General features: G+C 34.6%; 1 non-coding gene across 1 annotated transcript; it reads right to left on the minus strand.

Moving 5' to 3' along the window:
* Window positions 1-5,773: 5,773 nt before the first annotated feature.
* LOC111753851 (small nucleolar RNA SNORA2/SNORA34 family) lies at window positions 5,774-5,906 on the minus strand. Its single transcript, XR_002788629.1, has one exon. It is a non-coding gene; the product is annotated as a small nucleolar RNA SNORA2/SNORA34 family (small nucleolar RNA).
* Between the last annotated feature and the right edge of the window lie 8,375 nt (window positions 5,907-14,281).

Consider the following 14,281-nt stretch of genomic DNA (forward strand, 5'->3'; position numbering starts at 1 on the left):
TGAGCAGCCACCCTATTCCAAGGACAATGGTAGAAAAAAAGTCGCCCAAGGTTTTAACCTCGCCCTCAGAGAATTCAGGCACTGGGGGCAAGAACTAAGCAAACAAATAACACTACTGTGGGATTCATGCAAGCATAAGAGTGTGGACAAAGAATAGCAGCAAGACAGGGAGAGCGTAGTTTAATCTCAGGAAGGAGAGAGAGATTAGGCAAATCTTTGGAGAGGAAGAGATGCTTGGTAGTTTCAAAACATTGCTTCAAATGTAAGACTGTATCTTTTCACTTCAACTCGGTGTTTAAGAGTGGGCCATAAATTCTTCAATGAAATTGAAAAGGAAGCAATCCTCCCTAATCATTCCTGGAGGCAAGTATTACTCTGATACCAAACCAGAGAAAGATCCAACCAAAAGGAGAACTATAGGCCAATCTCACTAATGAACATCGATGCACAGATTCTCAATAAAATAGTGGCAAATAGAATGCAGCAAATCATCAAGAAGATTATACATCATGACCAAGTGGGATTCATTCCAGGAATGCAGAGATGGTTTAACATATGCAAATCAATAAATGTAATACACAACATCAACAGAGCCAAAAACAAAAACCACGTGGTCATCTCAATAGATGCAGAAAAAGCTTTCAATAAAGTCCAATATATTTTCATGATAAAAAAAAAACCCTTTAGAAACTCAGAATACATGATGTCTACCTCAATCTCATAAAGGCCACCTTTATGACATAACAAACCAACAGCCAACATTATAATAAATGGATAAAAACTGAAAGCTTTAACACTAAAATCAAGAACAAGACAAGGATGTCCACTATCACCACTCCTATTCAATAAGTTCTGGAAACACTAGCCACGGCAATCAGACAAGAGAGAGAAATAAAAGGAGTAAGGATAAGGAAGAAGTTAAACTTTCACTATTTGCAGATGACATGATACTCTATATCGAAGGCCCCAAAAACTCCATTGAAAGACTACTAGAGGTAATAAATCAATTCAGCTGTGTAGCTGGATACAAAGTCAACACTCAAAAATCAATAGCATTCTTGTACACAAACAAAAACTAACTGAGAGAGAAATTATGGAAATATCGCCCTTCACAATATCATCTAAAAAAATGAAATACTTAGGAATCAACCTAACCAAGAATGTAAAAACCTATATGCTTAAAATTATGCTACCTTAAAAAAGGAGACTGAAGAGGATATTAGAAAATGGAAGAATATTCCTTGCTCTTGGCTAGGAAGAACCAACATTGTGAAACTGTTTACTCCCAAAGCTGTCATACAGATTTAATGCTATCCCATTCAAAATACATTAACATACCTCACAGATCTAGAGAAAACACTCCTAAAATTCATTTGGAAACAGAAGAAACTGAGAATAGCAAAGGCAATTCAAATTCTGGGCAACAAAGGCAAGACAAGAGGCATCTCAATTCCTGACTTGAAACTACACTATAAAGCCATAGTGATAAAATCAGCATAGTACTGGCAAAGAAATAGACCTGAGGATCAGTGGAACAGATTAGAAGATGCAAGCACATCTACAAAGACACTCAGCCACCTGATATTTGACAAAGGGGCTAAACATGTTCACTGGAAATAAGATAGCCTGTTTAATAAATGATGATGGAAAATTGGCTTTCCACATGCTGAAGACTGAAACTAGACCCATGCATATCACCATGTACAAAACTAAAGTCTAAATGGATCAAAGATTGAAATATTAAAACAGAAACACTAAATCTACTGGAAAACAAGATTGGTAGAAGTCTTGGAGACATAGGTGTAGGCAGAGAATTCATGAACAAAATACAAACTGCACAGGAAACACTTCAAAAAATCAACAACTGGGATCTCATATTATTGCAAAGTTTCTGCACTTCAAAACAAATCACCAACAGAGTGAAAAGAAAACCCACAGAATGAGAAAGAATTTTAGCCAGCAACCCCTCAGACAAAGGACTTATATCCAGAACATACAAAGATTTGAAAAACGTCAAGCCTCCCAAATTCAAAGACCCTCTCCAAAAATGGGCATCTGAGATGAACACACATTTCTTAGATGAAAATATACAAATGGCAAATAAATACATGAAGAAATGGTCACCATCACTGGTCTTTTGAGAAATGCAAATTAAAACAGCATTGAGATTTTATCTCACCCCGGAAAGAATGATTGCCATCAAGAAAACAACTGATAAGAAATATTGGCAAGGCTGTGGTGAAAAAGGAACACTGCTCCACTGTTGGTGGGAGTGTAGACTTGTGCAGCCACTATGGAAATCAGTATGGAGAATTCTCAGAAGACTAGGATTGGAAGTTCCATTCAATCCAACTATTCCTTTTTTGGGGTATTTTCCTGGGAAAACTGAAAAGGTTGTGTCTCAGTGATATAGGTGCACTCACGTTCATAGTAGCACAATTTGTGATAACTAAATCTTGGAAACAACCAAAATGCCCATCAACTGCAGAGGAGGTGAAAAAGGTGTATTTCTATAGCATGGAATATTACTCAGCTATGAAAAAGGATGCTCTTGAGGCCCCCATAGGTAAATGGAGGCAACTTGAGACTATCCTCATAAGTGAAATAAATAAGAATCATATTTATAAATATCACATTATGTCTCTGGTATAAAAAGTAATAAGAATTATAGGAGTAATAAAACCCCAAATGTGTAATTGCTATTGTAAAAAAGAGAAAAAAAGGAAGTGCTCTAAAGGATATAACTGCATGTACATTTAAGTGTGTAAGATAACCATATTGCTAAGGTTTTGTTGGATCATTGAGCAGAGCTGTTTGCAGTCTCACTGTTTGAATATCCACATTGTATGCTTAATTTTGTAACTTGAATAACTATTCCTAAGATGACAGCATTTAATTTATCAACTAGTGATTTCTTAGTGTTTACTTTTTTTGAAATTCTGTAGTATTACTACCCATTTTTCTGTTTTGCTTTTTTCTCTTTAAATAATTTTTTTAAATGTAAAGAAAAAAGAAGAAGAAGAAGAATGGGCCACTATCTCCCCAAGAACTAATTGCTTCCTAGTTCGGGATGATGAGCAGATGTTGACAAAACTTCTACTTCAGGATGTTCTCTCTTAAAACAAGTGCTTTGGGGCTGGGGATTTAGCTCATCAGCATAAGCGCCTGCCTTACAAGCAGGCAGTCGTGAGTTCGATCCCTGGTACCGATAAAAATGGAAAAGACCAAAAAAAAAAAAAAAAGTGTTTCAAAGGTATCTGTGAAACCCATGCCTAAATAAAGCTATTTCAAGTTACATTTCATAACTTGTTTAGTCATAATATTGTCTTTTACCTATAAATGACTTACTTATTTTAATTATGAAGTTATTAGAAGCACATTACAGATAACATGGAAAAAGAAGCCACCTGTAACAAAACAATTTACACAACTAATGTTATTGTGGTAATGTATTTTATCTCCTTTCTGATACATATTTTTAATTGTATTATGAATTATTGTTATGACTTGTGTCTAGATGTCTTAGAGCCAGTCAATTATAGGTTGAAAACTCTACAAACTGTAAGCTAAATAAACCTTTCCTGTTTAACTTTGAGTGTCATGTATTTTGTCCAAAAAATGAGAGACAAGTAACTAAGACAGAATTTGGTACAAGAGAAGTAGGGTTGTTGCCCTTAAGATTCCATTGGACAAAAATACTATTCTCTATGCATTAACTCTACTGTAGATAGGTTGTGGGAATCTTTCTAGTTTATTGATATTACAAAAAGAATACTACAATTCATTTTTTCTTCTACATTTTATATACAGACATCCAAGGGATTCTTTACAGCAAATATCTAGAAATGGAATCTTTGAATCTCCAGGCATATTCATCTTCAATTTAACTGAGTAGCATCAATTGGTTTCCAAAGTGACTGAACCAATTTCCACTTTCCATGGCAATCTGAAACTCCCTCCTCACCCATTCTCACCAACTCATGGTACCTATATTTATAACTCTTAAAAACAAGGCAGAATATCTTTCACTTCTGAATCTTTCTCTTTATATACAGCTAAATAAAGATCACATACTCAAAACATTTTTTCTGACCATTTGCTGTCAGGGAATAGATTCTATGCAAAGACAACTGAGATCAAACATCTGTAGTTATTTATATCCATAGGTTAAAGCTTTGCTTTAATTTTTAAAGAATATTTATATAAACATATATTCAGACACATGAGTCTACATAGAAAAATATGCATAATTTTATTAATATAAAAAGTAGGAGCAAGTCAGTAGCATTTTCTTGGTTAAGAGAAATTCTAGAAAATCTGCACATTACACACATGGACTGTCTGTTTACATAGGAATGTAAGAATTCTTATATAGTTCCATTTATGAATCCTTATATAGTTACATTTATGAATAAAATAGGTTTTGAAATGCAGTCATTTGAACTTAGTAATTGTCTTAGTTACTTTTTACTTGTCCCTGAGACAAAACACCTGATGCCCAAAGTTGGGAAAGAAAAGGTTTATTTCTTACAGTTCTTAGAGGTTTCAGTCCATGCTCAGTTGGCTTCAAGGCAGGGTGGCATGGCAGGGCTGCAGTTCATGGCAGAGCAAACAGCAAGGTGGAACTGGCGAGAGTGAGCGACACATGCCTTCTTCCCGCCATTACATCATGTCCTGGCTCCACCCCTAGGCGGGTGTAGAACTCACACCACCAATCCAAGCACTATACAATGAACCAATCACAGATGCATAATGTAAATGCATGAGGCCTGGGGGCCACCGACATAAACCATGACAGTAATCCACTTCACAAAATTAGTACTTGGAACCACTAGCTAGAGGTTCTGATTTGTCAACTGGTATAAAAATCAAGTTAAACATACATAATTTAAAATGAGCTTAAATATATACCTTACTACTCAGGAATAGGGCTTGAAACTCTATAAATTTATTTTTTCTCTGATTATAACAGATTGTCATAGTCCCACTACCCCCACCAATTTAAAATCAAATTTGCTTTAAAATATGAAACATTTTATCATCCATCTGCACAATTTCAAGATAAACTTTGAGACATTTAAAGCTAAAAGTATTGTATTTGTGCAATTTCAACAATCAGCAAAAGATAAAATTTTAAATTATAGTTCTGAAAAGGAAACATTTCTTACTAGTCAAATATATAATTTTTATCTAAAATTAACATTACTAAAGTTATGTTAAAGAGAATATGGCAAACATTTGTTATCTCATAATTTTTTTTCTTTTCAAAGGAATAAAACAAGTGAAACAAAACAATGGGAATAATATTGGATTTCAAAAATAAGACAGTAGGAAATCAACCATAATTATTGTAATTCACATTGTTATCCTCTAAACAGATGCTCAGACCACCAGACACAGGCATGCAATTTAAACACTAAATTGTCTGTTTACTTCAGTTGCTATCATTTGAGAAATATCCAGTGTGTGACTTTAATTTCTTTTGTGCCTGTGTGTTCTGGACTTGTTCTGAATGCACTGGAGGTCAAGATTGCACCCTGCTCCTTTATTCTCCAATCTGAGATTCCCAGAGTAACGGAGAGATGTGGGCAGCTGCTTATCAACGTTCCCGTGATGGCTGTGTGGCCTCTTCTCCTACAGGCACAGGGCAGCCGTCTCACTGGAGCAGCATGGCCTCTTCTCCAGGCCCATGATAGTGGGCTCACCAGGGGCTATGGCTTCTTCTCCTCTGAGCTCATGGCAGCGGGCTCACTAAGGAGGTGCTAGAGGGGGGAGTTGTTTCTAATGAATTGATCATCACATTTCTAAAATTCTGAAATGGCCAACAGACCATAGCTAGATACCACTTTAGGCTTCAATTTGAAACCAACAGCTTCAGAAAATTGCCAGCCTTGATTCAGGGCCATATATCTCATAATTTTGAGGGAAAATTTTTTCAATTGCAGAAAATCTTTTTTTTTTTTTTTCACTAGTTTAAAAACATAATGGAGGGCCAGGGATTTAGCACAGTGCCGTAAGCGCCCCCTGGCAAGCACAAGGTCGCGAGTTAGATCCCTAGTACAAAAAAAGTATATATATGGCAATATAAGCTTGCTTGCAGGGGTTTTGTTTTTTGTTTTTGTTTTTGTTTTTGAGCAGGATCCTGCCATGTAGTCCAGGCTGGCCTTTTAGCCCAGGCTTACTTCAATCTTGCAGCAATCTTGCAGCTTCAACTTTCCAAGTCCTGGGATTACAGGTATTATTGACCACACCTAGCAAATATGACCTTTCTAGTATCACACCCTTCCCCCAATATTTCGTATATGCTTCTAATATTTAAAATATTTGATTTGTTAACAACATTTTATCCTTGATTTTAATTTCATTAAGTAAAAATAAAGAGGCTAGGCTCTGAGCAGAATGACTAACCTAGAAAATTATGAAATATCCCTTTTATTTTGTACTATACAGATTTTAGCTTTACAATAAATATATATATACCTGACAATGGCTGTCTGATAACTGAAGGATTCTGAAGCCTGAATCTTAGTACTTGACTCCCAACACTTGCTAGCTGAGTGACATTTCAAAGTCTGTATTCCCAAATGTGCAAATATATGATAATAGTTCCTGAATATCCCACAAGATATTCTAGGAATATCTCACAAGATGTCTGGGAAAATGAAGTGAAAGAATGTTTGTAAATGCAATCAATAAGCCATAAAATGTAAACAGATGTAAATCACCTCATGTTCAAATTCCAGCTTTATTTTTTGGTTAATGACTTTAACTTTTTAAAGCCTATTTCCTTGCCTTTGAAAATGGCAGTTTGATGAGATGTAAGTAAGAAAATACTCTAGAGTTTAAGCACAATATGGGTGATAAGGGGCTTAGTAAATGTAATCAGTATTTCTTAATTTATTGCCTTCATCAAGAAACAAATTGCTTAGCATTGTCCTTCCAATCATAATCAGTTATACAAACTACAAATTGTAGGTCATGATAAGTGACCTACAATTGGGAGAGAGCTAAATTTGATAACAGTCTGTAGAAAAATTGTGGATCTTTTCTCTATAAAGCCAAGCAGCCAACACAAAAACTAACCCTTGCACTTATTAAGTAACTAGTGAAATAACCTGGACAAAACTACATAGATAAATATCCCATTCTAAGAATATTGTTGCAAAGGTCAAGTATCAGCATCAGTACAGTTTGATAAATAAGATGCTCAACATGTTTGGGTAAGAATACTACTTGTTCATTTCTCACAAGGACACTTCAGTTATGACTTATGTTTCTCTCTTGGCTTGTGTTTTTATATCACTCTGTTCTTTGTTTCCTTATCACTCATATCTACAACCAAATGGCTTTGGGCATTATCATTCAGCTGTCTTTTTTCCATGTTGTCCTGGGTGTTGGACAAAGTGGATCATCAGGAGAAATGTCATGTGCTGCCTCTCACAGGCTTCATTTGCCTGCCCCTGCAGCGCTGGATGTCAGACATCTCCAAGCCGTTATGACCCAAATTCAGATCTGCCATGTGCCAGGTAACCTAGACAACTGTATTGGAAAATTCTGGCTCTAAGAGATGCTAACTCTTTAGATGATTCCATTAAAAAAAACTCAATTAAAAAGTATAGAAATTTTTGTGTACTATAATGGATGGCATAAAAAACAAGATAAATGTAAACCAAGTAGCTATTATTTCTGAATATGCATAGAGCACTGACTCATGGTAATTTCTGATCTTATCCCAATGAGTTGCACAAGTGCTGGAAGTCAAACACCTGCTCATTTGCTAATGCAGCAGAGGGAATTCAAACATTGGGATTTAATGACTCTAAAATATACCACATATTCTATTTCAGACTAACAATATATTTTCTTTCATACATGAGTTTGTTGTGATAATAAATTTCATAGCTAAAAAATCTGTGTATTCTATATTCTGCCTTACTGATGGTAATTTAGTTTTGTGTTCTAAGAAAACTATAAGCTCTGGAAGAATATTAGCCCATTTCAAAATTTGAGGAATTGTACACAGTGTCAAAAAATGATAGCATTCCTGTGGCATTCAAGGCAATTAAATACATTTATGTCACATCAGATCCTAATATAAAAATATAATAGCATACACTTTAAACATTAAAGGTAGATTTTAATCTCTCCAATTTTCTCTGGGGAGAGGATTTTGTCCACTGCCTGAAGATAACTTGGTTGATATTTATTACGCATGAAGTCTGTGTCCAAAACACAGCTGATAATCTGGTTATATATCTACTAGAAATGTTTGCTAAAATTATATATAGACCACCGATGAAGAGAATAACATTTATTTCAGCTCAGTGAACTTGTAATGACCTTCTGCTGCATGTGAGGTACCATGATGGGCACTGACAGGAAAAAAAGACAAAGCCCTTTGTAGTCTTATCGATGAGTAAGCACAAAAATAGGTCATTCACATACAATATATCAAATGCTCCGAGAGAGCTGGGCACAGAACCATGTAAATATGGACAAGGAACTTCCTTTCTAAATTTCAGACTCACTAATAGAACAGCCTTCTGGATATCATTAACTTCTCAATATATTCAAGACAAAACTCAGAAACTGTCCCACCCAAGTAATTTTAGTGAATAACGTTCATTTTCTCTGACTTATAGAGTCTGTTCTGCTTGTATGCGAGAGTAATATTCAAACAATAATTGACAGGGTGGGTATCTGACCCAGCTCTGCCCTCACTTAGGTGAGGTAATTGAGAGGTAGACAATTCTGTTACGTATTTTACTCATCATTTTGAATTTCTTTATACTGAGGAAACACTGCAGTAAAAATTAATCAAAAGAAAGCTCCTTGAAATTTATATTGTTACTAGGATTGTAAACCTTAAGAAATACCATGACCTTGGTGGAATTTCAGAGATTAGTTCCACCATCTAATACTTGGCAAAAAAGAAGGGATAGTGATAACTATTCTATTTCTGTTCAATTTACCTTTCTGGCCTGTATAGAAGTTGAATGGATCTTGGTGTCTGTATATTACTTTCCATTTAGGTGACTCCAGTGGCAGCTGCTGCTTAGATGTAGTTTGCTTTCAGCAACAAATTTAGCCCCTGGCACCTAGTGTACTGCTATTGATCTGCTAATGCTTCTTCTCCCACAAATATATACAAGTATTCCCCAGAAATAGTTTCCTACTACCTGATATATATAGCCTCAGGTCTGGGACAACTCTGAGGGACTTAGGACTTTGCATTGGGTAAGTAGGCACTCTACCTCACTGAGCTCTCTTTGCGGAGTTTAAGACAATACAGTGTGTACTACATTTGAGTGTACTACTTAGAGCCCACCTGCAAAACTGCCACTTCTGAGGGGAATTGTAGGCTGATGTGTAAGATGCTCTTCTTTGTCACAAAGCAGTCCAAATGACACTTTCACTGTCTATTGCAAATAAAACACTGTATAAAACCTCTGGCAAGCAGGAATTAGAGAATTCCCATGGAGAACTCATGCTATTGAGCCAAATCTTTGCCACTTCTCCAAAAAGCATCCACTACCAAGAAAGATCTTAATAATCACTTAGGAAAAAAAGGGTATATTCATTACATTTTGTTTTAATTTACTAATACAGTGCATAATGAACATTCATTGTTGTAGCTGGTATACATATGTCACACATCTTGATTCTTTTATGCACCTTCCTTTTTCCTCTCTCCCACATACCTCCATCACTTTGTTTCCTTATCATTTACATAAAATCTATGTTCTTCTTCTTATTATCTATATTTTATTTTGCTCTTGAAGTTACTTACATTTTTGGTTTCTTTATAAGATAAATCATGTGATATTTAAAATCCCATGTCTGATTTCATCCACTTAATACTATGGTCTCAAGGTATATCTATTTTCCTACATTTACTCAAAATCTATCTTTCTAGCAGAGTAGTACTTCATTGTATCTAAATTCTCACATTTTCTTCATCCACTCACCCATTAGTGAACGTACAGGCCACTTCCAAATTTAGTTACGAACAATTGTGCTTCTACAAACATGGATATGTTTGTATCACTATGATTTTAATTATAATCACTATATTTTAATTAACTCTTTGACCAGTCACCATAGAGCTATGTTATGATGCTGTATATGAAATGGTTGTAGCAGCAAGAGAGGAAGTTATTAATGTGCTTAACATCATGGACTGGGTTAGCTACTGTTTCTGATAAGTCCCTATGGGGCACAAGTCCTCAAGAAACTAACCAGCTACTTGATACAGACTGATTGCAGTCAATCCCTACGTTTTGGGGCAGGAAGAGATTTGGCCCAGTTAAGGTAGAATATATACAATACAATATATATATACATATATATTATATATATATTGCTTTCCTGAATGTGATAAGTATTTACAAAAGTATCACAAACAATATATATATATAATATATATAATATATATAATATATAATATATAATATTATATAATTATTATATATTATATAATATATAAATTATATAATTATTATATATAATATATATTATATATAATATATAAGTTATATAATTATTATATATAATATATATAATTATAATATATATGTAATTATATATATATATTGTTTGTGATACTTTTGTAAATACTTATCACATTCATGCACTTTCAGATATTTTCCTCACCTTCATAGTATTCCACAAAACATTATTCCTGATCATCATTCCTGATTTATAGCCGGAGAAGTGCAATATTGTGTTCATTCCCATTGAATTCTCTGCTCTTACCCAGAAAGAGCACCCAGAAATAGCTGACTTCATAGAATAGTGGAATGGCCTTCAAAACTCATTTAAACTGCAAGATAAAATTTTCTGAGTCAGCTACTAATAGATGATGCCATCTTCTCTGCAGCCAAAATAAATGGGTCTAGGAATCAAGAAGGAAGAGAAACCGATCTCAATATCACATGTGACTGTTTGAATGAAGCTGAAGATAGACTCTCAGACCTTGAACCCAGGATGAAAACTTATGATCAGGAAAGAAAAGATCTCTTAAAAATAATAAGGATCCAGGAAACAATTCAACAGCTGCAAGATGGTGCAAATGGAACTAAGACTGGTAGGTGTCAATGAAAAAGCCGGGGGGCAGCACAAATGACATAAGAAGACTATTTACAAAAATAGTAGCAGAAACTTTCCCAAACATGGGAAAAGAATCTGATATACAGATGAGTGATGAATTTAACACCAAATTAAGCATAACCAAAATAAACCTTCACCCAAACATATAATTAGGATATCAGGAACTCATCATAAGAACAGAACACTAAAAGCTGTCAGAGAACAGAAACAGATCACTTATGAAGGAAAGCCTATCAGTATCACAGCAGACTTCTCAGCACAAACCTTCAAGTCAAGAAGACCTTAGAGTGAAGTATTTCAAGTCCTGCAAGAAACCAACTTTCAACCCAGACTTATGTACCCTGCAACATTATCTTTGAAAATAGATGGAGAAATAAGATACTTCCATGACAAAGAAACAGCTGAATAAATTCATGACCACCAAACCAATACTACAAAGAGTACTGAAAAATACTCTAGAAGGAGATAACTACAACTCCAAGAACAACAGCAGACAGAAACCACTAAGCAGGGTAAAAAATTAAACAGAAAAAGTAGAAAACCAACAGCAGAAAGATAGCATGACAGGGATTAGTCAGTGTATTTCAATTATATCCAGCAATGTAAATGGTCTCAACCCACCAATAAAAAGACACAGACTGGCAGAGTGGATTTAAAAAATCCAACAATATGCTTTGTACAAGAAACACATTTAACTCAGAAGTAAATTCATAGACTAAAAGTCAAAAGATGGAAAAGAATAGTCTATACAACAGGAACCCAGGAAAAGGCATCAATAGCTAGTTTGTTTACAGATAATGTAAACTTCAAACCCAGAATGATCAAAAGAGATAATGAGGATCACTACGTACTTGTAGGGGAAAAACTCAAGAGGAAGAGATTACAATCATAAATATATATGCATCAAACATGGGAGCACCCAACTATTTAAGACAAATTTTAATAGACATGAAAAATCAAATAAGCAATAATAGTTATGATAGGAGAACTTAACATCACATTGCCACAGAGACAGATCAACCAAACAAAAAAATCAGCAAAGAAATAACAGAACTGAATCAAAGTTGTGAAAAAAAATGGACCTAATAGATATGTACTGAGTATTCCACACAACAATAACAGAATATACATTTTTTCTGAGCTGCACTTGGGTCATTCCCTAAAATAGATCATATATTAGCTCACAGAAAATGCTTAAGTAAATGAAAAGGGACTGACATAATTCTATGCATATTATCTGACTATATGCAATAAAATTGGAAATTAATGGCAAAACCCCCATTAGAACCCAATAACCCATGGAAATTAAATACCACTCTCCTAAACAACCAATTGGTCACAGAAGAAATTAAACAATATCTACAATCAAATGAAACTGCAAGTACAACTTACTAGTACTTGTGGGACACAGTGAAACCAGTCCTCTGAGGATAATCTACAGTGGTAAACTCCTACATTAGGCAAATGAAATGAACACAAGTAAACAACCTAATGCTACACCTCAAACATATAGAAAAAGCAGAGCAAGTCAAGCCCAAAACCCAAAGAAGGGGGGAAATTATAAAGCTCAGAGCAGAAATTAATGCAATTGAAACTAAGAAAACAAGTTAGTTATTTGAAAGAATAAATGAAATTGATAAATCCCTAGTTAACTTTATCAAAGAGAGGAAAGTAAAAATGCAAACCCATGCAATAAGAAATGAAAAGGGTGAAATCACTGCAGACCCTGTGGGAATACAGATCATCAATGCTTACTTCAAAAACCTTTACTCTCATAGATTTGATAACACAGAAGATATGGACATATTCCTAGAAACACTTGAATTACCAAAATTGAATCAAGAAGATATAAAACTGCTGAGTAACCCAATTTCAGTTAATGAAATTAAAAATGTAATCAGAACCTTAACCAACAAAGGAAAGCCCAGGTCCTCCTGTGGATTCACTGTGACATTCTTCAAGAAATTCATGGAAGACTTAATGCCAACACTCCTCAAACTCTTCAATGAAATTCGAAGGGAATCAATTTTCCCTACCACAAGGGAAACAAGTATTACCCTAATACCAAAACCAGAGAAAGACCCAACCGAAAAGGAGAATTACAGGCCAATCTCCCTAATGAATATAGATGCACAACTCTTCAATAAACTACTGGCAAACAGAATGCAGCAAGTCATCAAGATTATACACCACAACTAAGTGGGATTCATCCAAGAAGTGCAAAGATAGTTCAATATATGCAAATCAATAAGTGTAATCCACCATATCAATAGAGCCAAAGACAAGATTCACATGATCATCTCAATAGATGCAGAAGAAGCTTCTGACAAAACTCAATGCTCACTCATGGTTTAAAAAAATCCTATGGAATAAATGGGGTATACCTCAATCTGATAAAAAGTCATCTATGACAAACCACTGGCCAACATCTTACTAAATAAATAAAATTTGAAAACTTTCACACTAAAATCACAGACAAGATAAGAATGTCCATTATTACCACTCCTATTCAATATAGTTCTGGAAACATTAGCCAGAGCAATTAGACAAGAGAGAGAAATAAAATGAATAAGGATAGGAAAGGAAGAGATAAAATTATCATTATTTGAAGATGATACAATGCTCTACATAGAAGATCCCCAAAAATCCACTGAAAGACTTCTAGATGTAATAATTAATTCAGCAATGTAGTTGGATACAAGGTCAACACTTAAAAATCAATAGCATTCCTGTATACAAATAACAAACTCATTGAGAGAGAAATAAGGGAAACCACACCCTTCACAGTAAAACCAAAAAATGAAATACTTAGGAATCAATCTAACAAAAGAAGTAAAAGATCTATACTTTGAAAATTACATTACTCTAAAAAAGGAGATTGAAGAGCATATTAAAAAATGAAAGGATATTTCTTGCTCTTGGTTAGGAAGAACCAATATTGTGAAAATGGTCATTCTCCCAAAATTGTGTACAGATCTAATACAATTCCAATCAAAATACCATTAGCATACCTCATAGATCTAGAGAAGTCATTCCTAAAATGTATCTAGAACCAGAGGAGGCCTAAAATAGCAAAGGTAACTCTGGGCAACAAAGACAAGGCAGGAGGCATCACAGACTCTCACTTGAAATTATACTACAAAGCCACTGTGATAAAATTAGCATGGTATTA

The sequence above is a fragment of the Cavia porcellus genome, unplaced genomic scaffold (genome assembly GCF_034190915.1).
Source record: "Cavia porcellus strain 051 isolate PalLab524CR breed Dunkin Hartley unplaced genomic scaffold, mCavPor4.1 scaffold_4, whole genome shotgun sequence".
Classification (NCBI taxonomy): domain Eukaryota; kingdom Metazoa; phylum Chordata; class Mammalia; order Rodentia; family Caviidae; genus Cavia; species Cavia porcellus.